Source organism: Phalangium opilio, unplaced genomic scaffold (genome assembly GCF_054372755.1).
Source record: "Phalangium opilio isolate 3A_F unplaced genomic scaffold, DU_Popi_V2 ptg000054l_1, whole genome shotgun sequence".
NCBI lineage: Eukaryota > Metazoa > Arthropoda > Arachnida > Opiliones > Phalangiidae > Phalangium > Phalangium opilio.
The window spans coordinates 1,597,413-1,622,265 of record NW_028324173.1 but is presented as its reverse complement, the minus strand read 5'-3'; the positions used below and the strand labels follow the sequence as shown (position 1 = coordinate 1,622,265).

Here is a 24,853-nt window from a genome sequence, read left to right as displayed (position 1 = left end):
GGTGAAAGTCAGGTATCCTAGCGACTAGACCATATCGTACTTGCTCAACCTAGTCTTAATTCTATTCTTGTTAAGCGCTACAAAAGCACTCGCTCCGATACCGGGAATCGTACTCTCGCCTTCTTGGTGAGAGCCAGATATCCTAGCCACTAGACTATATCGGACTGGTTGAAACAACACTAAATATTATTCCTATAAATGTGTCTTTAAATTTATTCATCAAAAGCGGTACAAAAGCACTCACTCCGATACCGGGAATCGAATTCGCCCTTCTGCGTGACAGCCAGATATCCTAGCCACTAGACCAAGTCTTACTTCTATTCATAAACCTATATCCTTAAGTCTATTCTTGAAAAGCGGTACAAAAGCACTCGCTCCGATACCGGGAATCGAACCCGGGCCTTCTGGGTGAGAGCCAGATATCCTAGCCACTAGACCATATAGGACTTCCTCAACCAAGTCTTAATTCTATTCATAAACCGATATCGTTAAGTCTATTCTTCAAAAGCGGTACAAAAGCACTCTCTCCGATAGCGGGAATCGAACCCGTGCCTTCTGGGTAAAAGCCATCTATCCTAGCCTATAGACCATATCGTACTTGCTCAACCTAGTCTTAATTCTATTCTTGAAAACCGGTACAAAAGCACTCCCTCCGATACCGGGAATCGAACCCGGGCCTTCTGGGTGAGAGCCAGATATCCTAGCCACTAGACCATATCGGACTGGTTAGAACAATCCAAAATATTATTCCTATAAATGTGTCTTTAAGTTTATTCATCAAAAGCGGTACAAAAGCACTCACTCCGATACCGGGAATCGAACCCGCCCTTCTGCGTGACAGCCAGATATCCTAGCCACTAGACCAAGTCTTAATTCTATTCCTAAACCTATATCCTTAAGTCTATTCTTGAAAAGCGGTACAAAAGCACTCGCTCCGATACCAGGAATCGAACCCGGGCCTTCTGGGTAAAAAGCAGTTATCCTAGCCACTAGACCATATCCGATTTCCTCAACCAAGTCTTAATTCTATTCATAAACCTATATCCTTAAGTCTATTCTTGAAAAGCGGTACAAAAGCACTCGCTCCGATACCGGGAATCGAACCCGGGCCTTCTGGGTGAAAGTCAGGTATCCTAGCGACTAGACCATATCGTACTTGCTCAACCTAGTCTTAATTCTATTCTTGTTAAGCGCTACAAAAGCACTCGCTCCGATACCGGGAATCGTACTCTCGCCTTCTTGGTGAGAGACAGATATCCTAGCCACTAGACTATATCGGACTGGTTGAAACAACACTAAATATTATTCCTATAAATGTGTCTTTAAATTTATTCATCAAAAGCGGTACAAAAGCACTCACTCCGATACCGGGAATCGAACCCGCCCTTCTGCGTGACAGCCAGATATCCTAGCCACTAGACCAAGTCTTAATTCTATTCATAAACCTATATCCTTAAGTCTATTCTTGAAAAGCGGTACAAAAGCACTCGCTCCGATACCGGGAATCGAACCCGGGCCTTCTGGTTGAGAGCCAGATATCCTAGCCACTAGACCATATAGGACTTCCTCAACCAAGTCTTAATTCTATTCATAAACCGATATCGTTAAGTCTATTCTTCAAAAGCGGTACAAAAGCACTCTCTCCGATAGCGGGAATCGAACCCGTGCCTTCTGGGTAAAAGCCAGCTATCCTAGCCTATAGACCATATCGTACTTGCTCAACCTAGTCTTAATTCTATTCTTGAAAACCGGTACAAAAGCACTCGCTCCGATACCGGGAATCGAACCCGGGCCTTCTGGGTGAGAGCCAGATATCCTAGCCACTAGACCATATCGGACTGGTTAGAACAATCCAAAATATTATTCCTATAAATGTGTCTTTAAGTTTATTCATCAAAAGCGGTACAAAAGCACTCACTCCGATACCGGGAATCGAACCCGCCCTTCTGCGTGACAGCCAGATATCCTAGCCACTAGACCAAGTCTTAATTCTATTCATAAACCTATATCCTTAAGTCTATTCTTGAAAAGCGGTACAAAAGCACTCGCTCCGATACCGGGAATCGAACCCGTGCCTTCTGGGTGAGAGCCAGATATCCTAGCCAATAGACCATATCGGACTTTCTTAAACAAGTCTTAATTATATTCCTAAACCTATATCCTTAAGTTTATTCTTGAAAAGCGGTACAAAAGCACTCGCTCCGATACCGGGAATCGAACCCGGGCCTTCTGGGTGAGAGCCAGATATCCTAGCCACTAGACCATATCGGTGTGGTTGTAACAACCCAAAATATTATTCCTATAAATGTGTCTTTAAGTTTATTCATCAAAATCGGTACAAAAGCACTCACTCCGATACCGAGAATCGAACCCGCCCTTCTGCGTGACAGCCAGATATCCTAGCCACTAGACCAAGTCTTAATTCTATTCATAAACCTATATCCTTAAGTCTATTCTTGAAAAGCGGTACAAAAGCACTCGCTCCGATACCGGGAATCGAACCCGGGCCTTCTGGGTGAGAGGCAGATATCCTAGCCACTAGACCATATCGGTCTGGTTGTAACAACCCAAAATATTATTCCTATAAATGTGTCTTTAAGTTTATTCATCAAAATCGGTACAAAAGCACTCACTCCGATACCGAGAATCGAACCCGCCCTTCTGCGTGACAGCCAGATATCCTAGCCACTAGACCAAGTCTTAATTCTATTCATAAACCAATATCGTTAAGTCTATTCTTGAAAAGCGGTACAAAAGCACTCGCTCCGATACCGGGAATCGAACCCGGGCCTTCTGGGTGAGAGCCAGATATCCTAGCCACTAGACCATATCGGACTTGCTTAACCAAGTCTTAATTCTATTCATAAACCAATATCCTTAAGTCTATTCTTGAAAAGCGGTACAAAAGCACTCGCTCCGATACCGGGAATCGAACCCGGTCCTTCTGGGTGAGAGCCAGATATCCTAGCCACTAGACCATATCGGACTTGCTTAAAAAAGTCTTAATTCTATTCATAAACCTATATCCTTAAGTCTATTCTTGAAAAGCGGTACAAAAGCACTCGCTCCGATACCGGGAATCGAACCCGAGCCTTCTGGATGAGAGCCAGATATCCTAGCCACTAGACCATATCTGACTTGCTTCACTAAGTCTTAATTCTATTCATAAACCTATATCCTTAAGTCTATTCTTCAAAAGCGGTACAAAAGCACTCGCTCCGATAGCGAGAATCGAACCCGTGCCTTCTGGGTGAAAGCCAGGTATCCTAGCCTATAGACCATATCGTACTTGCTGAACCAAGTCTTAATTCCATTCTTGAAAAGCGGTACAAAAGCACTCGCTCCGATACCAGGAATCGAACCCGGGCCTTCTGGGTAAAAAGCTGTTATCCTAGCCACTAGACCATATCCGACTTCCTCAACCAAGTCTTAATTCTATTCTTGAAAACCGGTACAAAAGCACTCGCTCCGATACCGGGAATCGAACCCGGGCCTTCTGGGTGAGAGCCAGATATCCTAGCCACTAGACCATATCGGACTGGTTAGAACAATCCAAAATATTATTCCTATAATTGTGTCTTTAAGTTTATTCATCAAAAGCGGTACAAAAGCACTCACTCCGATACCGGGAATCGAACCCGGGCCTTCTGGGTAAAAAGCAGTTATCCTAGCCACTAGACCATATCGGATTTCTTCAACCAAGTCTTAATTCTATTCATAAACCTATATCCTTAAGTCTATTCTTGAAAAGCGGTACAAAACCACATGCTCCGATACCGGGAATCGAACCCGTGCCTTCCGGGTGAAAGCCAGATATCGTAGCCATTAGACCATATCGGACTTGCTTAACCAAGTCTTAATTCTATTCATATACCTATATCCTTAAGTCTATTCTTCAAAAGCGGTACAAAAGCACTCGCTCCGATAGCGAGAATCGAACCCGGGCCTTCTGGGTGAAAGTCAGGTATCCTAGCGACTAGACCATATCGTACTTGCTCAACCTAGTCTTAATTCTATTCTTGTTAAGCGCTACAAAAGCACTCGCTCCGATACCGGGAATCGTACTCTCGCCTTCTTGGTGAGAGCCAGATATCCTAGCCACTAGACTATATCGGACTGGTTGAAACAACACTAAATATTATTCCTATAAATGTGTCTTTAAATTTATTCATCAAAAGCGGTACAAAAGCACTCACTCCGATACCGGGAATCGAACCCGCCCTTCTGCGTGACAGCCAGATATCCTAGCCACTATACCAAGTCTTAATTCTATTCATAAACCTATATCCTTAAGTCTATTCTTGAAAAGCGGTACAAAAGCACTCGCTCCGATACCGGGAATCGAACCCGGGCCTTCTGGGTGAGAGCCAGATATCCTAGCCACTAGACCATATAGGACTTCCTCAACCAAGTCTTAATTCTATTCATAAACCGATATCGTTAAGTCTATTCTTCAAAAGCGGTACAAAAGCACTCTCTCCGATAGCGGGAATCGAACCCGTGCCTTCTGGGTAAAAGCCAGCTATCCTAGCCTATAGACCATATCGTACTTGCTCAACCTAGTCTTAATTCTATTCTTGAAAACCGGTACAAAAGCACTCGCTCCGATACCGGGAATCGAACCCGGGCCTTCTGGGTGAGAGCCAGATATCCTAGCCAATAGACCATATAGGACTTCCTCAACCAAGTCTTAATTCTATTCATAAACCGATATCGTTAAGTCTATTCTTCAAAAGCGGTACAAAAGCACTCTCTCCGATAGCGGGAATCGAACCCGTGCCTTCTGGGTAAAAGCCAGCTATCCTAGCCTATAGACCATATCGTACTTGCTCAACCTAGTCTTAATTCTATTCTTGAAAACCGGTACAAAAGCACTCGCTCCGATACCGGGAATCGAACCCGGGCCTTCTGGGTGAGAGCCAGATATCCTAGCCACTAGACCTTATCGGACTGGTTAGAACAATCCAAAATATTATTCCTATACATGTGTCTTTAAGTTTATTCATCAAAAGCGGTACAAAAGCACTCACTCCGATACCGGGAATCGAACCCGCCCTTCTGCGTGACAGCCAGATATCCTAGCCACTAGACCAAGTCTTAATTCTATTCATAAACCTATATCCTTAAGTCTATTCTTGAAAAGTGGTACAAAAGCACTCGCTCCGATACCGGGAATCGAACCCGTGCCTTCTGGGTGAGAGCCAGATATCCTAGCCACTAGACCATATCGGACTTTCTTAAACAAGTCTTAATTCTATTCATAAACCAATATCGTTAAGTGTATTCTTGAAAAGCGGTACAAAAGCACTCGCTCCGATACCGGGAATCGAACCCGGGCCTTCTGGGTGAGAGCCAGATATCCTAGCCACTAGACCATATCGGACTTGCTTAACCAAGTGTTAATTCTATTCTTGAAAACCGGTACAAAAGCACTCGCTCCGATACCGGGAATCGAACCCGGGCCTTCTGGGTGAGAGCCAGATATCCTAGCCACTAGACCATATCGGACTGGTTAGAACAATCCAAAATATTATTCCTATAATTGTGTCTTTAAGTTTATTCATCAAAAGCGGTACAAAAGCACTCACTCCGATACCGGGAATCGAACCCGGGCCTTCTGGGTAAAAAGCAGTTATCCTAGCCACTAGACCATATCGGATTTCTTCAACCAAGTCTTAATTCTATTCATAAACCTATATCCTTAAGTCTATTCTTGAAAAGCGGTACAAAACCACATGCTCCGATACCGGGAATCGAACCCGTGCCTTCCGGGTGAAAGCCAGATATCGTAGCCATTAGACCATATCGGACTTGCTTAACCAAGTCTTAATTCTATTCATATACCTATATCCTTAAGTCTATTCTTCAAAAGCGGTACAAAAGCACTCGCTCCGATAGCGAGAATCGAACCCGGGCCTTCTGGGTGAAAGTCAGGTATCCTAGCGACTAGACCATATCGTACTTGCTCAACCTAGTCTTAATTCTATTCTTGTTAAGCGCTACAAAAGCACTCGCTCCGATACCGGGAATCGTACTCTCGCCTTCTTGGTGAGAGCCAGATATCCTAGCCACTAGACTATATCGGACTGGTTGAAACAACACTAAATATTATTCCTATAAATGTGTCTTTAAATTTATTCATCAAAAGCGGTACAAAAGCACTCACTCCGATACCGGGAATCGAACCCGCCCTTCTGCGTGACAGCCAGATATCCTAGCCACTATACCAAGTCTTAATTCTATTCATAAACCTATATCCTTAAGTCTATTCTTGAAAAGCGGTACAAAAGCACTCGCTCCGATACCGGGAATCGAACCCGGGCCTTCTGGGTGAGAGCCAGATATCCTAGCCACTAGACCATATAGGACTTCCTCAACCAAGTCTTAATTCTATTCATAAACCGATATCGTTAAGTCTATTCTTCAAAAGCGGTACAAAAGCACTCTCTCCGATAGCGGGAATCGAACCCGTGCCTTCTGGGTAAAAGCCAGCTATCCTAGCCTATAGACCATATCGTACTTGCTCAACCTAGTCTTAATTCTATTCTTGAAAACCGGTACAAAAGCACTCGCTCCGATACCGGGAATCGAACCCGGGCCTTCTGGGTGAGAGCCAGATATCCTAGCCAATAGACCATATAGGACTTCCTCAACCAAGTCTTAATTCTATTCATAAACCGATATCGTTAAGTCTATTCTTCAAAAGCGGTACAAAAGCACTCTCTCCGATAGCGGGAATCGAACCCGTGCCTTCTGGGTAAAAGCCAGCTATCCTAGCCTATAGACCATATCGTACTTGCTCAACCTAGTCTTAATTCTATTCTTGAAAACCGGTACAAAAGCACTCGCTCCGATACCGGGAATCGAACCCGGGCCTTCTGGGTGAGAGCCAGATATCCTAGCCACTAGACCTTATCGGACTGGTTAGAACAATCCAAAATATTATTCCTATACATGTGTCTTTAAGTTTATTCATCAAAAGCGGTACAAAAGCACTCACTCCGATACCGGGAATCGAACCCGCCCTTCTGCGTGACAGCCAGATATCCTAGCCACTAGACCAAGTCTTAATTCTATTCATAAACCTATATCCTTAAGTCTATTCTTGAAAAGTGGTACAAAAGCACTCGCTCCGATACCGGGAATCGAACCCGTGCCTTCTGGGTGAGAGCCAGATATCCTAGCCACTAGACCATATCGGACTTTCTTAAACAAGTCTTAATTCTATTCATAAACCAATATCGTTAAGTGTATTCTTGAAAAGCGGTACAAAAGCACTCGCTCCGATACCGGGAATCGAACCCGGGCCTTCTGGGTGAGAGCCAGATATCCTAGCCACTAGACCATATCGGACTTGCTTAACCAAGTGTTAATTCTATTCTTGAAAACCGGTACAAAAGCACTCGCTCCGATACCGGGAATCGAACCCGGGCCTTCTGGGTGAGAGCCAGATATCCTAGCCACTAGACCATATCGGACTGGTTAGAACAATCCAAAATATTATTCCTATAATTGTGTCTTTAAGTTTATTCATCAAAAGCGGTACAAAAGCACTCACTCCGATACCGGGAATCGAACCCGGGCCTTCTGGGTAAAAAGCAGTTATCCTAGCCACTAGACCATATCGGATTTCTTCAACCAAGTCTTAATTCTATTCATAAACCTATATCCTTAAGTCTATTCTTGAAAAGCGGTACAAAACCACATGCTCCGATACCGGGAATCGAACCCGTGCCTTCCGGGTGAAAGCCAGATATCGTAGCCATTAGACCATATCGGACTTTCTTAAACAAGTCTTAATTCTATTCATAAACCAATATCGTTAAGTCTATTCTTGAAAAGCGGTACAAAAGCACTCGCTCCGATACCGGGAATCGAACCCGGGCCTTCTGGGTGAGAGCCAGATATCCTAGCCACTAGACCATATCGGACTTGCTTAACCAAGTCTTAATTCTATTCATAAACCAATATCCTTAAGTCTATTCTTGAAAAGCGGTACTAAAGCACTCGCTCCGATACCGGGAATCGAACCCGGTCCTTCTGGGTGAGAGCCAGATATCCTAGCCACTAGACCATATCGGACTTGCTTAAACAAGTCTTAATTCTATTCATAAACCTATATCCTTAAGTCTATTCTTGAAAAGCGGTACAAAACCACGTGCTCCGATACCGGGAATCGAAATCGGGCCTTCTGGGTGAAAGTCAGGTATCCTAGAAACTAGACCATATCGTACTTGATCAACCAAGTCTTAATTCTATTCTTGAAAAGCGGTACAAAAGCACTCGCTCCGATACCGGGAATCGAACCCGGGCCTTCTGGGTGAAAGCCAGATATCCTAGCCACAAGACCATATCGGACTTCCTCAACCAAGTCTTAATTCTATTCATAAACCTATATCCTTAAGTCTATTCTTGAAAAGCGGTACAAAAGCACTCGCTCCGATACCGGGAATCGAACCCGAGCCTTCTGGATGAGAGCCAGATATCCTAGCCACTAGACCATATCTGACTGGTCGGAACAACCCAAAATATTATTCCTATAAATGTGTCTTTAAGTTTATTCATCAAAAGCGGTACAAAAGCACTCACTCCGATACCGGGAATCGAACCCGCCCTTCTGCGTGACAGCAAGATATCCTAGCCACTAGACCATATCGGACTTGCTTAACCATGTCTTAATTCTATTCATAAACCAATATCCTTAAGTCTATTCTTGAAAAGCGGTACAAAAGCACTCGCTCCGATACCGGGAATCGAACCCGGGCCTTCTGGGTGAGAGCCAGATATCCTAGCCACTAGACCATATCGGACTTGCTTAAACAAGTCTTAATTCTATTCATAAATCGATATCGTTAAGTCTATTCTTCAAAAGCGGTACAAAAGCACTCTCTCCGATAGCGGGAATCGAGCCCGTGCCTTCTGGGTAAAAGCCAGGTATCCTAGCCTATAGACCATATCGGACTTGCTCAACCAAGTCTTAATTCTATTATTGAAAAGCGGTACAAAAGCACACGCTCCGATACCGGGAATCGAACCCGGGCCTTCTGGGTGAGAGCCAGATATCCTAGCCACTAGACCATATCGGTCTGGTTGTAACGACCCAAAATATTATTCCTATAAATGTGTCTTTAAGTTTATTCATCAAAAGCGGTACAAAAGCACTCACTCCGAAACCGGGAATCGAACCCGCCCTTCTGCGTGACAGCCAGATATCCTAGCCACTAGACCGAGTCTTAATTCTATTCATAAACCTATATCCTTAAGTCTATTCTTGAAAAGCGGTACAAAAGAACTCGCTCCGATACCGGGAATCGAACCCGTGCCTTCTGGGTGAGAGCTAGATATCCTAGCCGCTAGACCATATCGGACTTTCTTAAACAAGTCTTAATTCTATTCATAAACCAATATCGTTAAGTCTATTCTTGAAAAGCGGTACAAAAGCACTCGCTCCGATACCGGGAATCGAACCCGGGCCTTTTGGTTGAAAGTCAGGTATCCTAGCGACTAGACCATATCGTACTTGCTCAACCTAGTCTTAATTCTATTCTTGAAAACCGGTAGAAAAGCACTCGCTCCGATACCGGGAATCGAACCCGGGCCTTCTGGGTGAGAGCCAGATATCCTAGCCACTAGACCATATCGGACTGGTTAGAACAATCCAAAATATTATTCCTATAAATGTGTCTTTAAGTTTATTCATCAAAAGCGGTACAAAAGCACTCACTCCGATACCGGGAATCGAACCCGCCCTTCTGGGTGAGAGCCAGATATCCTAGCCACTAGACCATATCGGACTTGCTTCACCAAGTCTTAATTCTATTCATAAACCTATATCCTTAAGTCTATTCTTCAAAAGCGGTACAAAAGCACTCGCTCCGATAGCGAGAATCGAACCCGTGCCTTCTGGGTGAAAGCCAGGTATCCTAGCCTATAGACCATATCGTACTTGCTGAACCAAGTCTTAATTCTATTCTTGAAAAGCGGTACAAAAGCACTCGCTCCGATACCGGGAATCGAACCCGGGCCTTCTGGGTAAAAAGCAGTTTTCCTAGCCACTAGACCATATCGGACTTCCTCAACCAAGTCTTAATTCTATTCATAAACCTATATCCTTAAGTCTATTCTTGAAAATCGGTACAAAAGCACTCGCTCCGATACCGGGAATCAAACCCGGGCCTTCTGGGTGAAAGTCAGGTATCCTAGCGACTAGACCATATCGTACTTGCTCAACCTAGTCTTAATTCTATTCTTGTTAAGCGCTACAAAAGCACTCGCTCCTATACCGGGAATCGAACCCGTGCCTTCTGGGTGAAAGCCAGATATCGTAGCCATTAGACCATATCGGACTTGCTTAACCAAGTCTTCATTCTATTCATAAACCTATATCGTAAAGTCTATTCTTCAAAAGCGGTACAAAAGCACTCTCTCCGATAGCGGGAATCGAACCCGTGCCTTCTGTGTAAAAGCCAGGTATCCTAGTCTATAGACCATATCGGACTTGCTCAACCAAGTCTTAATTCTATTCTTGAAAAGCGGTACAAAAGCACTCGCTCCGATACGGGAATCGAACCCGGGCCTTCTACGTGAAAGCCATATATCCTAGCCACTAGACCATATTGGACTTGCTTAACCAAGTCTTAATTCTATTCATAAACCTATATCCTTAAGTCTATTCTTGAAAAGCGGTACAAAACCACATGCTCCGATACCGGGAATCGAACCCGTGCCTTCCGGGTGAAAGCCAGATATCGTAGCCATTAGACCATAACGGACTTGCTTAACCAAGTCTTCATTCTATTCATAATCCGATATCGTTAAGTCTATTCTTGAAAAGCGGTACAAAAGCACTCGCTCCGATACCGGGAATCGAACCCGAGCCTTCTGGATGAGAGCCAGATATCCTAGCCACTAGACCATATCTGACTGGTCGGAACAACCCAAAATATTATTCCTATAAATGTGTCTTTAAGTTTATTCATCAAAAGCCTTACAAAAGCACTCACTCCGATACCGGGAATCGAACCCGCCCTTCTGCGTGACAGCCAGATATCCTAGCCACTAGACCAAGTCTTAATTCTATTCATAAACCTATATCCTTAAGTCTATTCTTGAAAAGCGGTACAAAAGCACTCGCTCCGATACCGGGAATTGAACCCGTGCCTTCTGGGTGAGAGCCAGATATCCTAGCCACTAGACCATATCGGTCTTTCTTAAACAAGTCTTAATTCTATTCATAAACCAATATCGTTAAGTCTATTCTTGAAAAGCGGTACAAAAGCACTCGCTCCGATACCGGGAATCAAACCCGGGCCTTCTGGGTAAAAAGCAGTTATCCTAGCCACTAGACCATATCGGACTTCCTCATCCAAGTCTTAATTCTATTCATAAACCTATATCCTTAAGTCTATTCTTGAAAATCGGTACAAAAGCACTCGCTCCGATACCGGGAATCAAACCCGGGCCTTCTGGGTGAAAGTCAGGTATCCTAGCGACTAGACCATATCGTACTTGCTCAACCTAGTCTTAATTCTATTCTTGTTAAGCGCTACAAAAGCACTCGCTCCTATACCGGGAATCGAACCCGTGCCTTCTGGGTGAAAGCCAGATATCGTAGCCATTAGACCATATCGGACTTGCTTAACCAAGTCTTCATTCTATTCATAAACCGATATCGTTAAGTCTATTCTTCAAAAGCGGTACAAAAGCACTCGCTCCGATAGCGAGAATCGAACCCGTGCCTTCTGGGTGAAAGCCAGGTATCCTAGCCTATAGACCATATCGTACTTGCTGAACCAAGTCTTAATTCTATTCTTGAAAAGCGGTACAAAAGCACTCGCTCCGATACCGGGAATCGAACCCGGGCCTTCTGGGTAAAAAGCAGTTTTCCTAGCCACTAGACCATATCGGACTTCCTCAACCAAGTCTTAATTCTATTCATAAACCTATATCCTTAAGTCTATTCTTGAAAATCGGTACAAAAGCACTCGCTCCGATACCGGGAATCAAACCCGGGCCTTCTGGGTGAAAGTCAGGTATCCTAGCGACTAGACCATATCGTACTTGCTCAACCTAGTCTTAATTCTATTCTTGTTAAGCGCTACAAAAGCACTCGCTCCTATACCGGGAATCGAACCCGTGCCTTCTGGGTGAAAGCCAGATATCGTAGCCATTAGACCATATCGGACTTGCTTAACCAAGTCTTCATTCTATTCATAAACCTATATCGTAAAGTCTATTCTTCAAAAGCGGTACAAAAGCACTCTCCGATAGCGGGAATCGAACCCGTGCCTTCTGTGTAAAAGCCAGGTATCCTAGTCTATAGACCATATCGGACTTGCTCAACCAAGTCTTAATTCTATTCTTGAAAAGCGGTACAAAAGCACTCGCTCCGATACGGGAATCGAACCCGGGCCTTCTACGTGAAAGCCAGATATCCTAGCCACTAGACCATATTGGACTTGCTTAACCAAGTCTTAATTCTATTCATAAACCTATATCCTTAAGTCTATTCTTGAAAAGCGGTACAAAACCACATGCTCCGATACCGGGAATCGAACCCGTGCCTTCCGGGTGAAAGCCAGATATCGTAGCCATTAGACCATAACGGACTTGCTTAACCAAGTCTTCATTCTATTCATAAACCGATATCGTTAAGTCTATTCTTGAAAAGCGGTACAAAAGCACTCGCTCCGATACCGGGAATCGAACCCGAGCCTTCTGGATGAGAGCCAGATATCCTAGCCACTAGACCATATCTGACTGGTCGGAACAACCCAAAATATTATTCCTATAAATGTGTCTTTAAGTTTATTCATCAAAAGCCTTACAAAAGCACTCACTCCGATACCGGGAATCGAACCCGCCCTTCTGCGTGACAGCCAGATATCCTAGCCACTAGACCAAGTCTTAATTCTATTCATAAACCTATATCCTTAAGTCTATTCTTGAAAAGCGGTACAAAAGCACTCGCTCCGATACCGGGAATCGAACCCGTGCCTTCTGGGTGAGAGCCAGATATCCTAGCCACTAGACCATATCGGTCTTTCTTAAACAAGTCTTAATTCTATTCATAAACCAATATCGTTAAGTCTATTCTTGAAAAGCGGTACAAAAGCACTCGCTCCGATACCGGGAATCAAACCCGGGCCTTCTGGGTAAAAAGCAGTTATCCTAGCCACTAGACCATATCGGACTTCCTCATCCAAGTCTTAATTCTATTCATAAACCTATATCCTTAAGTCTATTCTTGAAAATCGGTACAAAAGCACTCGCTCCGATACCGGGAATCAAACCCGGGCCTTCTGGGTGAAAGTCAGGTATCCTAGCGACTAGACCATATCGTACTTGCTCAACCTAGTCTTAATTCTATTCTTGTTAAGCGCTACAAAAGCACTCGCTCCTATACCGGGAATCGAACCCGTGCCTTCTGGGTGAAAGCCAGATATCGTAGCCATTAGACCATATCGGACTTGCTTAACCAAGTCTTCATTCTATTCATAAACCGATATCGTTAAGTCTATTCTTGAAAAGCGGTACAAAAGCACTCGCTCCGATACCGGGAATCGAACCCGGGCCTTCTGGGTAAAAAGCAGTTATCCTAGCCACTAGACCATATCGGACTTCCTCATCCAAGTCTTAATTCTATTCATAAACCTATATCCTTAAGTCTATTCTTGAAAATCGGTACAAAAGCACTCGCTCCGATACCGGGAATCAAACCCGGGCCTTCTGGGTGAAAGTCAGGTATCCTAGCGACTAGACCATATCGTACTTGCTCAACCTAGTCTTAATTCTATTCTTGTTAAGCGCTACAAAACCACATGCTCCGATACCGGGAATCGAACCCGTGCCTTCCGGGTGAAAGCCAGATATCGTAGCCATTAGACCATAACGGACTTGCTTAACCAAGTCTTCATTCTATTCATAAACCGATATCGTTAAGTCTATTCTTGAAAAGCGGTACAAAAGCACTCGCTCCGATACCGGGAATCGAACCCGAGCCTTCTGGATGAGAGCCAGATATCCTAGCCACTAGACCATATCTGACTGGTCGGAACAACCCAAAATATTATTCCTATAAATGTGTCTTTAAGTTTATTCATCAAAAGCCTTACAAAAGCACTCACTCCGATACCGGGAATCGAACCCGCCCTTCTGCGTGACAGCCAGATATCCTAGCCACTAGACCAAGTCTTAATTCTATTAATAAACCTATATCCTTAAGTCTATTCTTGAAAAGCGGTACAAAAGCACTCGCTCCGATACCGGGAATCGAACCCGTGCCTTCTGGGTGAGAGCCAGATATCCTAGCCACTAGACCATATCGGTCTTTCTTAAACAAGTCTTAATTCTATTCATAAACCAATATCGTTAAGTCTATTCTTGAAAAGCGGTACAAAAGCACTCGCTCCGATACCGGGAATCGAACCCGGGCCTTCTGGGTAAAAAGCAGTTATAATAGCCACTAGACCATATCGGACTTCCTCATCCAAGTCTTAATTCTATTCATAAACCTATATCCTTAAGTCTATTCTTGAAAATCGGTACAAAAGCACTCGCTCCGATACCGGGAATCAAACCCGGGCCTTCTGGGTGAAAGTCAGGTATCCTAGCGACTAGACCATATCGTACTTGCTCAACCTAGTCTTAATTCTATTCTTGTTAAGCGCTACAAAAGCACTCGCTCCTATACCGGGAATCGAACCCGTGCCTTCTGGGTGAAAGCCAGATATCGTAGCCATTAGACCATATCGGACTTGCTTAACCAAGTCTTCATTCTATTCATAAACCTATATCGTAAAGTCTATTCTTCAAAAGCGGTACAAAAGCACTCTCTCCGATAGCGGGAATCGAACCCGTGCCTTCTGTGTAAAAGCCAGGTATCCTAGTCTATAGACCATATCGGACTTGCTCAACCAAGTCTTAATTCTATTCTTGAAAAGCGGTACAAAAGCACTCGCTCCGATACGGGAATCGAACCCGGGCCTTCTACGTGAAAGCCAGATATCCTAGCCACTAGACCATATTGGACTTGCTTAACCAAGTCTTAATTCTATTCATAAACCTATATCCTTAAGTCTATTCTTGAAAAGCGGTACAAAACCACATGCTCCGATACCGGGAATCGAACCCGTGCCTTCCGGGTGAAAGCCAGATATCGTAGCCATTAGACCATATCGGACTTGCTTGACCAAGTCTTCATTCTATTCATAAACCGATATCGTTAAGTCTATTCTTGAAAAGCGGTACAAAAGCACTCGCTCCGATACCGGGAATCGAACCCGAGCCTTCTGGATGAGAGCCAGATATCCTAGCCACTAGACCAAATCTGACTGGTCGGAACAACCCAAAATATTATTCCTATAAATGTGTCTTTAAGTTTATTCATCAAAAGCCTTACAAAAGCACTCACTCCGATACCGGGAATCGAACCCGCCCTTCTGCGTGACAGCCAGATATCCTAGCCACTAGACCAAGTCTTAATTCTATTCATAAACCTATATCCTTAAGTCTATTCTTGAAAAGCGGTACAAAAGCACTCGCTCCGATACCGGGAATCGAACCCGTGCCTTCTGGGTGAGAGCCAGATATCCTAGCCACTAGACCATATCGGTCTTTCTTAAACAAGTCTTAATTCTATTCATAAACCAATATCGTTAAGTCTATTCTTGAAAAGCGGTACAAAAGCACTCGCTCCGATACCGGGAATCGAACCCGGGCCTTCTGGGTGAGAGCCAGATATCCTAGCCACTAGACCATATCGGACTTTCTTAACCAAGTCTTAATTCTATTCATAAACCAATATCCTTAAGTCTATTCTTGAAAAGCGGTACAAAAGCACTCGCTCCGATACCGGGAATCGAACCCGGTCCTTCTGGTTGAGAGCCAGATATCCTAGCCACTAGACCATATCGTACTTGCTGAACCAAGTCTTATTTCTATTCTTGAAAAGCGGTACAAAAGCACTCGCTCCGATACCGGGAATCAAACCCGGACCTTCTGGGTGAAAGTCAGGTATCCTAGCGACTAGACCATATCGTACTTGCTCAACCTAGTCTTAATTCTATTCTTGTTAAGCGCTACAAAAGCACTCGCTCCTATACCGGGAATCGAACCCGTGCCTTCTGGGTGAAAGCCAGATATCGTAGCCATTAGACCATATCGGACTTGCTTAACCAAGTCTTAATTCTATTCATAAACCTATATCCTAAAGTCTATTCTTGAAAAGCGGTACAAAACCACATGCTCCGATACCGGGAATCGAACCCGTGCCTTCCGGGTGAAAGCCAGATATCGTAGCCATTAGACCATATCGGACTTGCTTAACCAAGTCTTCATTCTATTCATAAACCGATATCGTTAAGTCTATTCTTGAAAAGCGGTACAAAAGCACTCGCTCCGATACCGGGAATCGAACCCGAGCCTTCTGGATGAGAGCCAGATATCCTAGCCACTAGACCATATCTGACTGGTCGGAACAACCCAAAATATTATTCCTATAAATGTGTCTTTAAGTTTATTCATCAAAAGCCTTACAAAAGCACTCACTCCGATACCGGGAATCGAACCCGCCCTTCTGCGTGACAGCCAGATATCCTAGAGACTAGACCAAGTCTTAATTCTATTCATAAACCTATATCCTTAAGTCTATTCTTGAAAAGCGGTACAAAAGCACTCGCTCCGATACCGGGAATCGAACCCGTGCCTTCTGGGTGAGAGCCAGATATCCTAGCCACTAGACCATATCGGTCTTTCTTAAACAAGTCTTAATTCTATTCATAAACCAATATCGTTAAGTCTATTCTTGAAAAGCGGTACAAAAGCACTCGCTCCGATACCGGGAATCGAACCCGGGCCTTCTGGGTGAGAGCCAGATATCCTAGCCACTAGACCATATCGGACTTTCATAACCAAGTCTTAATTCTATTCATAAACCAATATCCTTAAGTCTATTCTTGAAAAGCGGTACAAAAGCACTCGCTCCGATACCGGGAATCGAACCCGGTCCTTCTGGGTGAGAGCCAGATATCCTAGCCACTAGACCATATCGTACTTGCTGAACCAAGTCTTAATTCTATTCTTGAAAAGCGGTACAAAAGCACTCGCTCCGATACGGGAATCGAACCCGGGCCTTCTACGTGAAAGCCAGATATCCTAGCCACTAGACCATATTGGACTTGCTTAACCAAGTCTTAATTCTATTCATAAACCTATATCCTTAAGTCTATTCTTGAAAAGCGGTACAAAACCACATGCTCCGATACCGGGAATCGAACCCGTGCCTTCCGGGTGAAAGCCAGATATCGTAGCCATTAGACCATATCGGACTTGCTTAACCAAGTCTTCATTCTATTCATAAACCGATATCGTTAAGTCTATTCTTGAAAAGCGGTACAAAAGCACTCGCTCCGATACCGGGAATCGAACCCGAGCCTTCTGGATGAGAGCCAGATATCCTAGCCACTAGACCATATCTGACTGGTCGGAACAACCCAAAATATTATTCCTATAAATGTGTCTTTAAGTTCATTCATCAAAAGCCTTACAAAAGCACTCACTCCGATACCGGGAATCGAACCCGCCCTTCTGCGTGACAGCCAGATATCCTAGCCACTAGACCAAGTCTTAATTCTATTCATAAACCTATATCCTTAAGTCTATTCTTGAAAAGCGGTACAAAAGCACTCGCTCCGATACCGGGAATCGAACCCGTGCCTTCTGAGTGAGAGCCAGATATCCTAGCCACTAGACCATATCGGTCTTTCTTAAACAAGTCTTAATTCTATTCATAAACCAATATCGTTAAGTCTATTCTTGAAAAGCGGTACAAAAGCACTCGCTCCGATACCGGGAATCGAACCCGGGCCTTCTGGGTGAGAGCCAGATATCCTAGCCACTAGACCATATCGGACTTTCTTAACCAAGTCTTAATTCTATTCATAAACCAATATCCTTAAGTCTATTCTTGAAAAGCGGTACAAAAGCACTCGCTCCGATACCGGGAATCGAACCCGGTCCTTCTGGGTGAGAGCCAGATATCCTAGCCACTAGACCATATCGTACTTGCTGAACCAAGTCTTATTTCTATTCTTGAAAAGCGGTACAAAAGCACTCGCTCCGATACCGGGAATCAAACCCGGGCCTTCTGGGTGAAATTCAGGTATCCTAGCGACTAGACCATATCGTACTTGCTCAACCTAGTCTTAATTCTATTCTTGTTAAGCGCTACAAAAGCACTCGCTCCTATACCGGGAATCGAACCCGTGCCTTCTGGGTGAAAGCCAGATATCGTAGCCATTAGACCATATCGGACTTGCTTAACCAAGTCTTCATTCTATTCATAAACCGATATCGTTAAGTCTATTCTTGAAAAGCGGTACAAAAGCACTCGCTCCGATACCGGGAATCGAACCCGAGCCTTCTGGATGAGAGCCAGATATCCTAGCCACTAGACCATATCTGACTGGTCGGAACAACCCAAAATATTATTCCTATAAATGTGTCTTTAAGTTTATTCATCAAAAGCCTTACAAAAGCACTCACTCCGATACCGGGAATCGAACCCGCCCTTCTGCGTGACAGCCAGATATCCTAGAGACTAGACCAAGTCTTAATTCTATTCATAAACCTATATCCTTAAGTCTATTCTTGAAAAGCGGTACAAAAGCACTCGCTCCGATACCGGGAATCGAACCCGTGCCTTCTGGGTGAGAGCCAGATATCCTAGCCACTAGACCATATCGGTCTTTCTTAAACAAGTCTTAATTCTATTCATAAACCAATATCGTTAAGTCTATTCTTGAAAAGCGGTACAAAAGCACTCGCTCCGATACCGGGAATCGAACCCGGGCCTTCTGGGTGAGAGCCAGATATCCTAGCCACTAGACCATATCGGACTTTCTTAACCAAGTCTTAATTCTATTCATAAACCAATATCCTTAAGTCTATTCTTGAAAAGCGTTACAAAAGCACTCGCTCCGATACCGGGAATCGAACCCGGTCCTTCTGGGTGAGAGCCAGATATCCTAGCCACTAGACCATATCGTACTTGCTGAACCAAGTCTTAATTCTATTCTTGAAAAGCGGTACAAAAGCACTCGCTCCGATACGGGAATCGAACCCGGGCCTTCTACGTGAAAGCCAGATATCCTAGCCACTAGACCATATTGGACTTGCTTAACCAAGTCTTAATTCTATTCATAAACCTATATCCTTAAGTCTATTCTTGAAAAGCGGTACAAAACCACATGCTCCGATACCGGGAATCGAACCCGTGCCTTCCGGGTGAAAGCCAGATATCGTAGCCATTAGACCATATCGGACTTGCTTAACCAAGTCTTCATTCTATTCATAAACCGATATCGTTAAGTCTATTCTTGAAAAGCGGTACAAAAGCACTCGCTCCGATACCGGGAATCGAACCCGAGCCTTCTGGATGAGAGCCAGATATCCTAGCCACTAGACCATATCTGACTGGTCGGAACAACCCAAAATATTATTCCTATAAATGTGTCTTTAAGTTTATTCATCAAAAGCCTTACAAAAGCACTCACTCCGATACCGGGAATCGAACCCGCCCTTCTGCGTGACAGCCAGATATCCTAGCCACTAGACCAAGTCTTAATTCTATTCATAAACCTATATCCTTAAGTCTATTCTTGAAAAGCGGTACAAAAGCACTCGCTCCGATACCGGGAATCGAACCCGTGCCTTCTGGGTGAGAGCCAGATATCCTAGCCACTAGACCATATCGGTCTTTCTTAAACAAGTCTTAATTCTATTCATAAACCAATATCGTTAAGTCTATTCTTGAAAAGCGGTACAAAAGCACTCGCTCCGATACCGGGAATCGAACCCGGGCCTTCTGGGTGAGAGCCAGATATCCTAGCCACTAGACCATATCGGACTTTCTTAACCAAGTCTTAATTCTATTCATAAACCAATATCCTTAAGTCTATTCTTGAAAAGCGGTACAAAAGCACTCGCTCCGATACCGGGAATCGAACCCGGTCCTTCTGGGTGAGAGCCAGATATCCTAGCCACTAGACCATATCGTACTTGCTGAACCAAGTCTTATTTCTATTCTTGAAAAGCGGTACAAAAGCACTCGCTCCGATACCGGGAATCAAACCCGGGCCTTCTGGGTGAAATTCAGGTATCCTAGCGACTAGACCATATCGTACTTGCTCAACCTAGTCTTAATTCTATTCTTGTTAAGCGCTACAAAAGCACTCGCTCCTATACCGGGAATCGAACCCGTGCCTTCTGGGTGAAAGCCAGATATCGTAGCCATTAGACCATATCGGACTTGCTTAACCAAGTCTTCATTCTATTCATAAACCTATATCGTAAAGTCTATTCTTCAAAAGCGGTACAAAAGCACTCTCTCCGATAGCGGGAATCGAACCCGTGCCTTCTGTGTAAAAGCCAGGTATCCTAGTCTATAGACCATATCGGACTTGCTCAACCAAGTCTTAATTCTATTCTTGAAAAGCGGTACAAAAGCACTCGCTCCGATACGGGAATCGAACCCGGGCCTTCTACGTGAAAGCCAGATATCCTAGCCACTAGACCATATTGGACTTGCTTAACCAAGTCTTAATTCTATTCATAAACCTATATCCTCAAGTCTATTCTTGAAAAGCGGTACAAAAACACTCGCTCCGATACCGGGAATCGAACCCGCCCTTCTGGGTGAGAGCCAGATATCCTAGCCACTAGAGCATATCGGACTTGCTTAACCAAGTCTTAATTCTATTCATAAACCTATATCCTTAAGTCTATTCTTCAAAAGCGGTACAAAAGCACTCGCTTCGATAGCGGGAATCGAACCCGTGCCTTCTGGGTGAAAGCCAGGAATCCTAGCCTATAGACCATATCGTACTTGCTGAATCAAGTCTTAATTCTATTCTTGAAAAGCGGTACAAAAGCACTCGCTCCGATACCGGGAATCGAACCCGGGCCTTCTGGGTAAAAAGCAGTTATCCTAGCCACTAGACCATATCGGATTTCTTCAACCAAGTCTTAATTCTATTCATAAACCTATATCCTTAAGTCTATTCTTGAAATGCGGTACAAAAGCACTCGCTCCGATACCGGGAATCGAACCCGAGCCTTCTGGATGAGAGCCAGATATCCTAGCCACTAGACCATATCTGACTGGTCGGAACAACCCAAAATATTATTCCTATAAATGTGTCTTTAAGTTTATTCATCAAAAGCCTTACAAAAGCACTCACTCCGATACCGGGAATCGAACCCGCCCTTCTGCGTGACAGCCAGATATCCTAGAGACTAGACCAAGTCTTAATTCTATTCATAAACCTATATCCTTAAGTCTATTCTTGAAAAGCGGTACAAAAGCACTCGCTCCGATACCGGGAATCGAACCCGTGCCTTCTGGGTGAGAGCCAGATATCCTAGCCACTAGACCATATCGGTCTTTCTTAAACAAGTCTTAATTCTATTCATAAACCAATATCGTTAAGTCTATTCTTGAAAAGCGGTACAAAAGCACTCGCTCCGATACCGGGAATCGAACCCGGGCCTTCTGGGTGAGAGCCAGATATCCTAGCCACTAGACCATATCGGACTTTCTTAACCAAGTCTTAATTCTATTCATAAACCAATATCCTTAAGTCTATTCTTGAAAAGCGTTACAAAAGCACTCGCTCCGATACCGGGAATCGAACCCGGTCCTTCTGGGTGAGAGCCAGATATCCTAGCCACTAGACCATATCGTACTTGCTGAACCAAGTCTTAATTCTATTCTTGAAAAGCGGTACAAAAGCACTCGCTCCGATACGGGAATCGAACCCGGGCCTTCTACGTGAAAGCCAGATATCCTAGCCACTAGACCATATTGGACTTGCTTAACCAAGTCTTAATTCTATTCATAAACCTATATCCTTAAGTCTATTCTTGAAAAGCGGTACAAAACCACATGCTCCGATACCGGGAATCGAACCCGTGCCTTCCGGGTGAAAGCCAGATATCGTAGCCATTAGACCATATCGGACTTGCTTAACCAAGTCTTCATTCTATTCATAAACCGATATCGTTAAGTCTATTCTTGAAAAGCGGTACAAAAGCACTCGCCCCGATACCGGGAATCGAACCCGAGCCTTCTGGATGAGAGCCAGATACCCTAGCCACTAGACCATATCTGACTGGTCGGAACAACCCAAAATATTATTCCTATAAATGTGTCTTTAAGTTTATTCATCAAAAGCCTTACAAAAGCACTCACTCCGATACCGGGAATCGAACCCGCCCTTCTGCGTGACAGCCAGATATCCTAGCCACTAGACCAAGTCTTAATTCTATTCATAAACCTATATCCTTAAGTCTATTCTTGAAAAGCGGTACAAAAGCACTCGCTCCGATACCGGGAATCGAACCCGTGCCTTCTGGGTGAGAGCCAGATATCCTAGCCACTAGACCATATCGGTCTTTCTTAAACAAGTCTTAATTCTATTCATAAACCAATATCGTTAAGTCTATTCTTGAAAAGCGGTACAAAAGCACTCGCTCCGATACCGGGAATCGAACCCGGGCCTTCTGGGTGAGAGCCAGATATCCTAGCCACTAGACCATATCGGACTTTCTTAACCAAGTCTTAATTCTATTCATAAACCAATATCCTTAAGTCTATTCTTGAAAAGCGGTACAAAAGCACTCGCTCCGATACCGGGAATCGAACCCGGTCCTTCTGGGTGAGAGCCAGATATCCTAGCCACTAGACCATATCGTACTTGCTGAACCAAGTCTTATTTCTATTCTTGAAAAGCGGTACAAAAGCACTCGCTCCGATACCGGGAATCAAACCCGGGCCTTCTGGGTGAAATTCAGGTATCCTAGCGACTAGACCATATCGTACTTGCTCAACCTAGTCTTAATTCTATTCTTGTTAAGCGCTACAAAAGCACTCGCTCCTATACCGGGAATCGAACCCGTGCCTTCTGGGTGAAAGCCAGATATCGTAGCCATTAGACCATATCGGACTTGCTTAACCAAGTCTTCATTCTATTCATAAACCTATATCGTAAAGTCTATTCTTCAAAAGCGGTACAAAAGCACTCTCTCCGATAGCGGGAATCGAACCCGTGCCTTCTGTGTAAAAGCCAGGTATCCTAGTCTATAGACCATATCGGACTTGCTCAACCAAGTCTTAATTCTATTCTTGAAAAGCGGTACAAAAGCACTCGCTCCGATACGGGAATCGAACCCGGGCCTTCTACGTGAAAGCCAGATATCCTAGCCACTAGACCATATTGGACTTGCTTAACCAAGTCTTAATTCTATTCATAAACCTATATCCTCAAGTCTATTCTTGAAAAGCGGTACAAAAACACTCGCTCCGATACCGGGAATCGAACCCGGTCCTTCTGGGTGAGAGCCAGATATCCTAGCCACTAGACCATATCGTACTTGCTGAACCAAGTCTTAATTCTATTCTTGAAAAGCGGTACAAAAGCACTCGCTCCGATACGGGAATCGAACCCGGGCCTTCTACGTGAAAGCCAGATATCCTAGCCACTAGACCATATTGGACTTGCTTAACCAAGTCTTAATTCTATTCATAAACCTATATCCTTAAGTCTATTCTTGAAAAGCGGTACAAAACCACATGCTCCGATACCGGGAATCGAACCCGTGCCTTCCGGGTGAAAGCCAGATATCGTAGCCATTAGACCATATCGGACTTGCTTAACCAAGTCTTCATTCTATTCATAAACCGATATCGTTAAGTCTATTCTTGAAAAGCGGTACAAAAGCACTCGCTCCGATACCGGGAATCGAACCCGAGCCTTCTGGATGAGAGCCAGATATCCTAGCCACTAGACCATATCTGACTGGTCGGAACAACCCAAAATATTATTCCTATAAATGTGTCTTTAAGTTTATTCATCAAAAGCCTTACAAAAGCACTCACTCCGATACCGGGAATCGAACCCGCCCTTCTGCGTGACAGCCAGATATCCTAGCCACTAGACCAAGTCTTAATTCTATTCATAAACCTATATCCTTAAGTCTATTCTTGAAAAGCGGTACAAAAGCACTCGCTCCGATACCGGGAATCGAACCCGTGCCTTCTGGGTGAGAGCCAGATATCCTAGCCACTAGACCATATCGGTCTTTCTTAAACAAGTCTTAATTCTATTCATAAACCAATATCGTTAAGTCTATTCTTGAAAAGCGGTACAAAAGCACTCGCTCCGATACCGGGAATCGAACCCGGGCCTTCTGGGTGAGAGCCAGATATCCTAGCCACTAGACCATATCGGACTTTCTTAACCAAGTCTTAATTCTATTCATAAACCAATATCCTTAAGTCTATTCTTGAAAAGCGGTACAAAAGCACTCGCTCCGATACCGGGAATCGAACCCGGTCCTTCTGGGTGAGAGCCAGATATCCTAGCCACTAGACCATATCGTACTTGCTGAACCAAGTCTTATTTCTATTCTTGAAAAGCGGTACAAAAGCACTCGCTCCGATACCGGGAATCAAACCCGGGCCTTCTGGGTGAAATTCAGGTATCCTAGCGACTAGACCATATCGTACTTGCTCAACCTAGTCTTAATTCTATTCTTGTTAAGCGCTACAAAAGCACTCGCTCCTATACCGGGAATCGAACCCGTGCCTTCTGGGTGAAAGGCAGATATCGTAGCCATTAGACCATATCGGACTTGCTTAACCAAGTCTTCATTCTATTCATAAACCTATATCGTAAAGTCTATTCTTCAAAAGCGGTACAAAAGCACTCTCTCCGATAGCGGGAATCGAACCCGTGCCTTCTGTGTAAAAGCCAGGTATCCTAGTCTATAGACCATATCGGACTTGCTCAACCAA

The 24,853-nt window shown here is 44.2% G+C and overlaps 55 non-coding genes across 55 annotated transcripts; all 55 read right to left on the bottom strand.

The window, feature by feature from the left end:
• Positions 1 to 374: 374 nt before the first annotated feature.
• Positions 375 to 446, bottom strand: TRNAE-CUC (transfer RNA glutamic acid (anticodon CUC)). The gene has a single exon. It is a non-coding gene; the product is annotated as a tRNA-Glu (tRNA).
• A 204-nt stretch (positions 447 to 650) lies between these two features.
• On the bottom strand, positions 651 to 722 carry TRNAE-CUC (transfer RNA glutamic acid (anticodon CUC)). Its single transcript has one exon. It is a non-coding gene; the product is annotated as a tRNA-Glu (tRNA).
• Positions 723 to 1,490: 768 nt separating this feature from the next.
• TRNAE-CUC (transfer RNA glutamic acid (anticodon CUC)) lies at positions 1,491 to 1,562 on the bottom strand. Its single transcript has one exon. It is a non-coding gene; the product is annotated as a tRNA-Glu (tRNA).
• A 204-nt stretch (positions 1,563 to 1,766) lies between these two features.
• TRNAE-CUC (transfer RNA glutamic acid (anticodon CUC)) lies at positions 1,767 to 1,838 on the bottom strand. Its single transcript has one exon. It is a non-coding gene; the product is annotated as a tRNA-Glu (tRNA).
• Positions 1,839 to 2,199: 361 nt separating this feature from the next.
• On the bottom strand, positions 2,200 to 2,271 carry TRNAE-CUC (transfer RNA glutamic acid (anticodon CUC)). The gene has a single exon. It is a non-coding gene; the product is annotated as a tRNA-Glu (tRNA).
• Positions 2,272 to 2,481: 210 nt separating this feature from the next.
• Positions 2,482 to 2,553, bottom strand: TRNAE-CUC (transfer RNA glutamic acid (anticodon CUC)). Its single transcript has one exon. It is a non-coding gene; the product is annotated as a tRNA-Glu (tRNA).
• A 210-nt stretch (positions 2,554 to 2,763) lies between these two features.
• TRNAE-CUC (transfer RNA glutamic acid (anticodon CUC)) lies at positions 2,764 to 2,835 on the bottom strand. The gene has a single exon. It is a non-coding gene; the product is annotated as a tRNA-Glu (tRNA).
• Positions 2,836 to 2,914: 79 nt separating this feature from the next.
• TRNAE-CUC (transfer RNA glutamic acid (anticodon CUC)) lies at positions 2,915 to 2,986 on the bottom strand. The gene has a single exon. It is a non-coding gene; the product is annotated as a tRNA-Glu (tRNA).
• Positions 2,987 to 3,065: 79 nt separating this feature from the next.
• TRNAE-CUC (transfer RNA glutamic acid (anticodon CUC)) lies at positions 3,066 to 3,137 on the bottom strand. Its single transcript has one exon. It is a non-coding gene; the product is annotated as a tRNA-Glu (tRNA).
• A 329-nt stretch (positions 3,138 to 3,466) lies between these two features.
• On the bottom strand, positions 3,467 to 3,538 carry TRNAE-CUC (transfer RNA glutamic acid (anticodon CUC)). The gene has a single exon. It is a non-coding gene; the product is annotated as a tRNA-Glu (tRNA).
• Positions 3,539 to 4,326: 788 nt separating this feature from the next.
• On the bottom strand, positions 4,327 to 4,398 carry TRNAE-CUC (transfer RNA glutamic acid (anticodon CUC)). Its single transcript has one exon. It is a non-coding gene; the product is annotated as a tRNA-Glu (tRNA).
• A 480-nt stretch (positions 4,399 to 4,878) lies between these two features.
• Positions 4,879 to 4,950, bottom strand: TRNAE-CUC (transfer RNA glutamic acid (anticodon CUC)). Its single transcript has one exon. It is a non-coding gene; the product is annotated as a tRNA-Glu (tRNA).
• A 210-nt stretch (positions 4,951 to 5,160) lies between these two features.
• On the bottom strand, positions 5,161 to 5,232 carry TRNAE-CUC (transfer RNA glutamic acid (anticodon CUC)). The gene has a single exon. It is a non-coding gene; the product is annotated as a tRNA-Glu (tRNA).
• Positions 5,233 to 5,311: 79 nt separating this feature from the next.
• Positions 5,312 to 5,383, bottom strand: TRNAE-CUC (transfer RNA glutamic acid (anticodon CUC)). The gene has a single exon. It is a non-coding gene; the product is annotated as a tRNA-Glu (tRNA).
• A 53-nt stretch (positions 5,384 to 5,436) lies between these two features.
• TRNAE-CUC (transfer RNA glutamic acid (anticodon CUC)) lies at positions 5,437 to 5,508 on the bottom strand. Its single transcript has one exon. It is a non-coding gene; the product is annotated as a tRNA-Glu (tRNA).
• A 788-nt stretch (positions 5,509 to 6,296) lies between these two features.
• TRNAE-CUC (transfer RNA glutamic acid (anticodon CUC)) lies at positions 6,297 to 6,368 on the bottom strand. Its single transcript has one exon. It is a non-coding gene; the product is annotated as a tRNA-Glu (tRNA).
• Positions 6,369 to 6,848: 480 nt separating this feature from the next.
• Positions 6,849 to 6,920, bottom strand: TRNAE-CUC (transfer RNA glutamic acid (anticodon CUC)). Its single transcript has one exon. It is a non-coding gene; the product is annotated as a tRNA-Glu (tRNA).
• Positions 6,921 to 7,130: 210 nt separating this feature from the next.
• Positions 7,131 to 7,202, bottom strand: TRNAE-CUC (transfer RNA glutamic acid (anticodon CUC)). The gene has a single exon. It is a non-coding gene; the product is annotated as a tRNA-Glu (tRNA).
• A 79-nt stretch (positions 7,203 to 7,281) lies between these two features.
• TRNAE-CUC (transfer RNA glutamic acid (anticodon CUC)) lies at positions 7,282 to 7,353 on the bottom strand. Its single transcript has one exon. It is a non-coding gene; the product is annotated as a tRNA-Glu (tRNA).
• A 53-nt stretch (positions 7,354 to 7,406) lies between these two features.
• Positions 7,407 to 7,478, bottom strand: TRNAE-CUC (transfer RNA glutamic acid (anticodon CUC)). Its single transcript has one exon. It is a non-coding gene; the product is annotated as a tRNA-Glu (tRNA).
• A 381-nt stretch (positions 7,479 to 7,859) lies between these two features.
• TRNAE-CUC (transfer RNA glutamic acid (anticodon CUC)) lies at positions 7,860 to 7,931 on the bottom strand. The gene has a single exon. It is a non-coding gene; the product is annotated as a tRNA-Glu (tRNA).
• Positions 7,932 to 8,010: 79 nt separating this feature from the next.
• TRNAE-CUC (transfer RNA glutamic acid (anticodon CUC)) lies at positions 8,011 to 8,082 on the bottom strand. The gene has a single exon. It is a non-coding gene; the product is annotated as a tRNA-Glu (tRNA).
• Positions 8,083 to 8,286: 204 nt separating this feature from the next.
• TRNAE-UUC (transfer RNA glutamic acid (anticodon UUC)) lies at positions 8,287 to 8,358 on the bottom strand. Its single transcript has one exon. It is a non-coding gene; the product is annotated as a tRNA-Glu (tRNA).
• A 79-nt stretch (positions 8,359 to 8,437) lies between these two features.
• TRNAE-CUC (transfer RNA glutamic acid (anticodon CUC)) lies at positions 8,438 to 8,509 on the bottom strand. The gene has a single exon. It is a non-coding gene; the product is annotated as a tRNA-Glu (tRNA).
• Positions 8,510 to 8,738: 229 nt separating this feature from the next.
• On the bottom strand, positions 8,739 to 8,810 carry TRNAE-CUC (transfer RNA glutamic acid (anticodon CUC)). The gene has a single exon. It is a non-coding gene; the product is annotated as a tRNA-Glu (tRNA).
• Positions 8,811 to 9,014: 204 nt separating this feature from the next.
• Positions 9,015 to 9,086, bottom strand: TRNAE-CUC (transfer RNA glutamic acid (anticodon CUC)). Its single transcript has one exon. It is a non-coding gene; the product is annotated as a tRNA-Glu (tRNA).
• A 486-nt stretch (positions 9,087 to 9,572) lies between these two features.
• Positions 9,573 to 9,644, bottom strand: TRNAE-CUC (transfer RNA glutamic acid (anticodon CUC)). The gene has a single exon. It is a non-coding gene; the product is annotated as a tRNA-Glu (tRNA).
• A 1,207-nt stretch (positions 9,645 to 10,851) lies between these two features.
• Positions 10,852 to 10,923, bottom strand: TRNAE-CUC (transfer RNA glutamic acid (anticodon CUC)). Its single transcript has one exon. It is a non-coding gene; the product is annotated as a tRNA-Glu (tRNA).
• Positions 10,924 to 11,133: 210 nt separating this feature from the next.
• Positions 11,134 to 11,205, bottom strand: TRNAE-CUC (transfer RNA glutamic acid (anticodon CUC)). Its single transcript has one exon. It is a non-coding gene; the product is annotated as a tRNA-Glu (tRNA).
• A 1,482-nt stretch (positions 11,206 to 12,687) lies between these two features.
• On the bottom strand, positions 12,688 to 12,759 carry TRNAE-CUC (transfer RNA glutamic acid (anticodon CUC)). Its single transcript has one exon. It is a non-coding gene; the product is annotated as a tRNA-Glu (tRNA).
• Positions 12,760 to 12,969: 210 nt separating this feature from the next.
• Positions 12,970 to 13,041, bottom strand: TRNAE-CUC (transfer RNA glutamic acid (anticodon CUC)). The gene has a single exon. It is a non-coding gene; the product is annotated as a tRNA-Glu (tRNA).
• Positions 13,042 to 13,974: 933 nt separating this feature from the next.
• Positions 13,975 to 14,046, bottom strand: TRNAE-CUC (transfer RNA glutamic acid (anticodon CUC)). The gene has a single exon. It is a non-coding gene; the product is annotated as a tRNA-Glu (tRNA).
• A 210-nt stretch (positions 14,047 to 14,256) lies between these two features.
• Positions 14,257 to 14,328, bottom strand: TRNAE-CUC (transfer RNA glutamic acid (anticodon CUC)). Its single transcript has one exon. It is a non-coding gene; the product is annotated as a tRNA-Glu (tRNA).
• Positions 14,329 to 15,542: 1,214 nt separating this feature from the next.
• On the bottom strand, positions 15,543 to 15,614 carry TRNAE-CUC (transfer RNA glutamic acid (anticodon CUC)). Its single transcript has one exon. It is a non-coding gene; the product is annotated as a tRNA-Glu (tRNA).
• A 79-nt stretch (positions 15,615 to 15,693) lies between these two features.
• Positions 15,694 to 15,765, bottom strand: TRNAE-CUC (transfer RNA glutamic acid (anticodon CUC)). The gene has a single exon. It is a non-coding gene; the product is annotated as a tRNA-Glu (tRNA).
• A 79-nt stretch (positions 15,766 to 15,844) lies between these two features.
• On the bottom strand, positions 15,845 to 15,916 carry TRNAE-CUC (transfer RNA glutamic acid (anticodon CUC)). The gene has a single exon. It is a non-coding gene; the product is annotated as a tRNA-Glu (tRNA).
• Positions 15,917 to 16,396: 480 nt separating this feature from the next.
• On the bottom strand, positions 16,397 to 16,468 carry TRNAE-CUC (transfer RNA glutamic acid (anticodon CUC)). The gene has a single exon. It is a non-coding gene; the product is annotated as a tRNA-Glu (tRNA).
• Positions 16,469 to 16,678: 210 nt separating this feature from the next.
• TRNAE-CUC (transfer RNA glutamic acid (anticodon CUC)) lies at positions 16,679 to 16,750 on the bottom strand. The gene has a single exon. It is a non-coding gene; the product is annotated as a tRNA-Glu (tRNA).
• A 79-nt stretch (positions 16,751 to 16,829) lies between these two features.
• Positions 16,830 to 16,901, bottom strand: TRNAE-CUC (transfer RNA glutamic acid (anticodon CUC)). Its single transcript has one exon. It is a non-coding gene; the product is annotated as a tRNA-Glu (tRNA).
• Positions 16,902 to 17,406: 505 nt separating this feature from the next.
• Positions 17,407 to 17,478, bottom strand: TRNAE-CUC (transfer RNA glutamic acid (anticodon CUC)). The gene has a single exon. It is a non-coding gene; the product is annotated as a tRNA-Glu (tRNA).
• A 361-nt stretch (positions 17,479 to 17,839) lies between these two features.
• TRNAE-CUC (transfer RNA glutamic acid (anticodon CUC)) lies at positions 17,840 to 17,911 on the bottom strand. The gene has a single exon. It is a non-coding gene; the product is annotated as a tRNA-Glu (tRNA).
• Positions 17,912 to 18,391: 480 nt separating this feature from the next.
• Positions 18,392 to 18,463, bottom strand: TRNAE-CUC (transfer RNA glutamic acid (anticodon CUC)). Its single transcript has one exon. It is a non-coding gene; the product is annotated as a tRNA-Glu (tRNA).
• Positions 18,464 to 18,673: 210 nt separating this feature from the next.
• On the bottom strand, positions 18,674 to 18,745 carry TRNAE-CUC (transfer RNA glutamic acid (anticodon CUC)). The gene has a single exon. It is a non-coding gene; the product is annotated as a tRNA-Glu (tRNA).
• Positions 18,746 to 18,824: 79 nt separating this feature from the next.
• Positions 18,825 to 18,896, bottom strand: TRNAE-CUC (transfer RNA glutamic acid (anticodon CUC)). The gene has a single exon. It is a non-coding gene; the product is annotated as a tRNA-Glu (tRNA).
• A 505-nt stretch (positions 18,897 to 19,401) lies between these two features.
• Positions 19,402 to 19,473, bottom strand: TRNAE-CUC (transfer RNA glutamic acid (anticodon CUC)). Its single transcript has one exon. It is a non-coding gene; the product is annotated as a tRNA-Glu (tRNA).
• Positions 19,474 to 19,683: 210 nt separating this feature from the next.
• Positions 19,684 to 19,755, bottom strand: TRNAE-CUC (transfer RNA glutamic acid (anticodon CUC)). Its single transcript has one exon. It is a non-coding gene; the product is annotated as a tRNA-Glu (tRNA).
• A 79-nt stretch (positions 19,756 to 19,834) lies between these two features.
• TRNAE-CUC (transfer RNA glutamic acid (anticodon CUC)) lies at positions 19,835 to 19,906 on the bottom strand. Its single transcript has one exon. It is a non-coding gene; the product is annotated as a tRNA-Glu (tRNA).
• A 1,181-nt stretch (positions 19,907 to 21,087) lies between these two features.
• Positions 21,088 to 21,159, bottom strand: TRNAE-CUC (transfer RNA glutamic acid (anticodon CUC)). Its single transcript has one exon. It is a non-coding gene; the product is annotated as a tRNA-Glu (tRNA).
• A 210-nt stretch (positions 21,160 to 21,369) lies between these two features.
• Positions 21,370 to 21,441, bottom strand: TRNAE-CUC (transfer RNA glutamic acid (anticodon CUC)). The gene has a single exon. It is a non-coding gene; the product is annotated as a tRNA-Glu (tRNA).
• Positions 21,442 to 21,520: 79 nt separating this feature from the next.
• TRNAE-CUC (transfer RNA glutamic acid (anticodon CUC)) lies at positions 21,521 to 21,592 on the bottom strand. The gene has a single exon. It is a non-coding gene; the product is annotated as a tRNA-Glu (tRNA).
• Positions 21,593 to 22,379: 787 nt separating this feature from the next.
• Positions 22,380 to 22,451, bottom strand: TRNAE-CUC (transfer RNA glutamic acid (anticodon CUC)). Its single transcript has one exon. It is a non-coding gene; the product is annotated as a tRNA-Glu (tRNA).
• Positions 22,452 to 22,530: 79 nt separating this feature from the next.
• Positions 22,531 to 22,602, bottom strand: TRNAE-CUC (transfer RNA glutamic acid (anticodon CUC)). The gene has a single exon. It is a non-coding gene; the product is annotated as a tRNA-Glu (tRNA).
• Positions 22,603 to 23,783: 1,181 nt separating this feature from the next.
• TRNAE-CUC (transfer RNA glutamic acid (anticodon CUC)) lies at positions 23,784 to 23,855 on the bottom strand. Its single transcript has one exon. It is a non-coding gene; the product is annotated as a tRNA-Glu (tRNA).
• A 210-nt stretch (positions 23,856 to 24,065) lies between these two features.
• Positions 24,066 to 24,137, bottom strand: TRNAE-CUC (transfer RNA glutamic acid (anticodon CUC)). Its single transcript has one exon. It is a non-coding gene; the product is annotated as a tRNA-Glu (tRNA).
• A 79-nt stretch (positions 24,138 to 24,216) lies between these two features.
• Positions 24,217 to 24,288, bottom strand: TRNAE-CUC (transfer RNA glutamic acid (anticodon CUC)). Its single transcript has one exon. It is a non-coding gene; the product is annotated as a tRNA-Glu (tRNA).
• Positions 24,289 to 24,853: the final 565 nt, after the last annotated feature.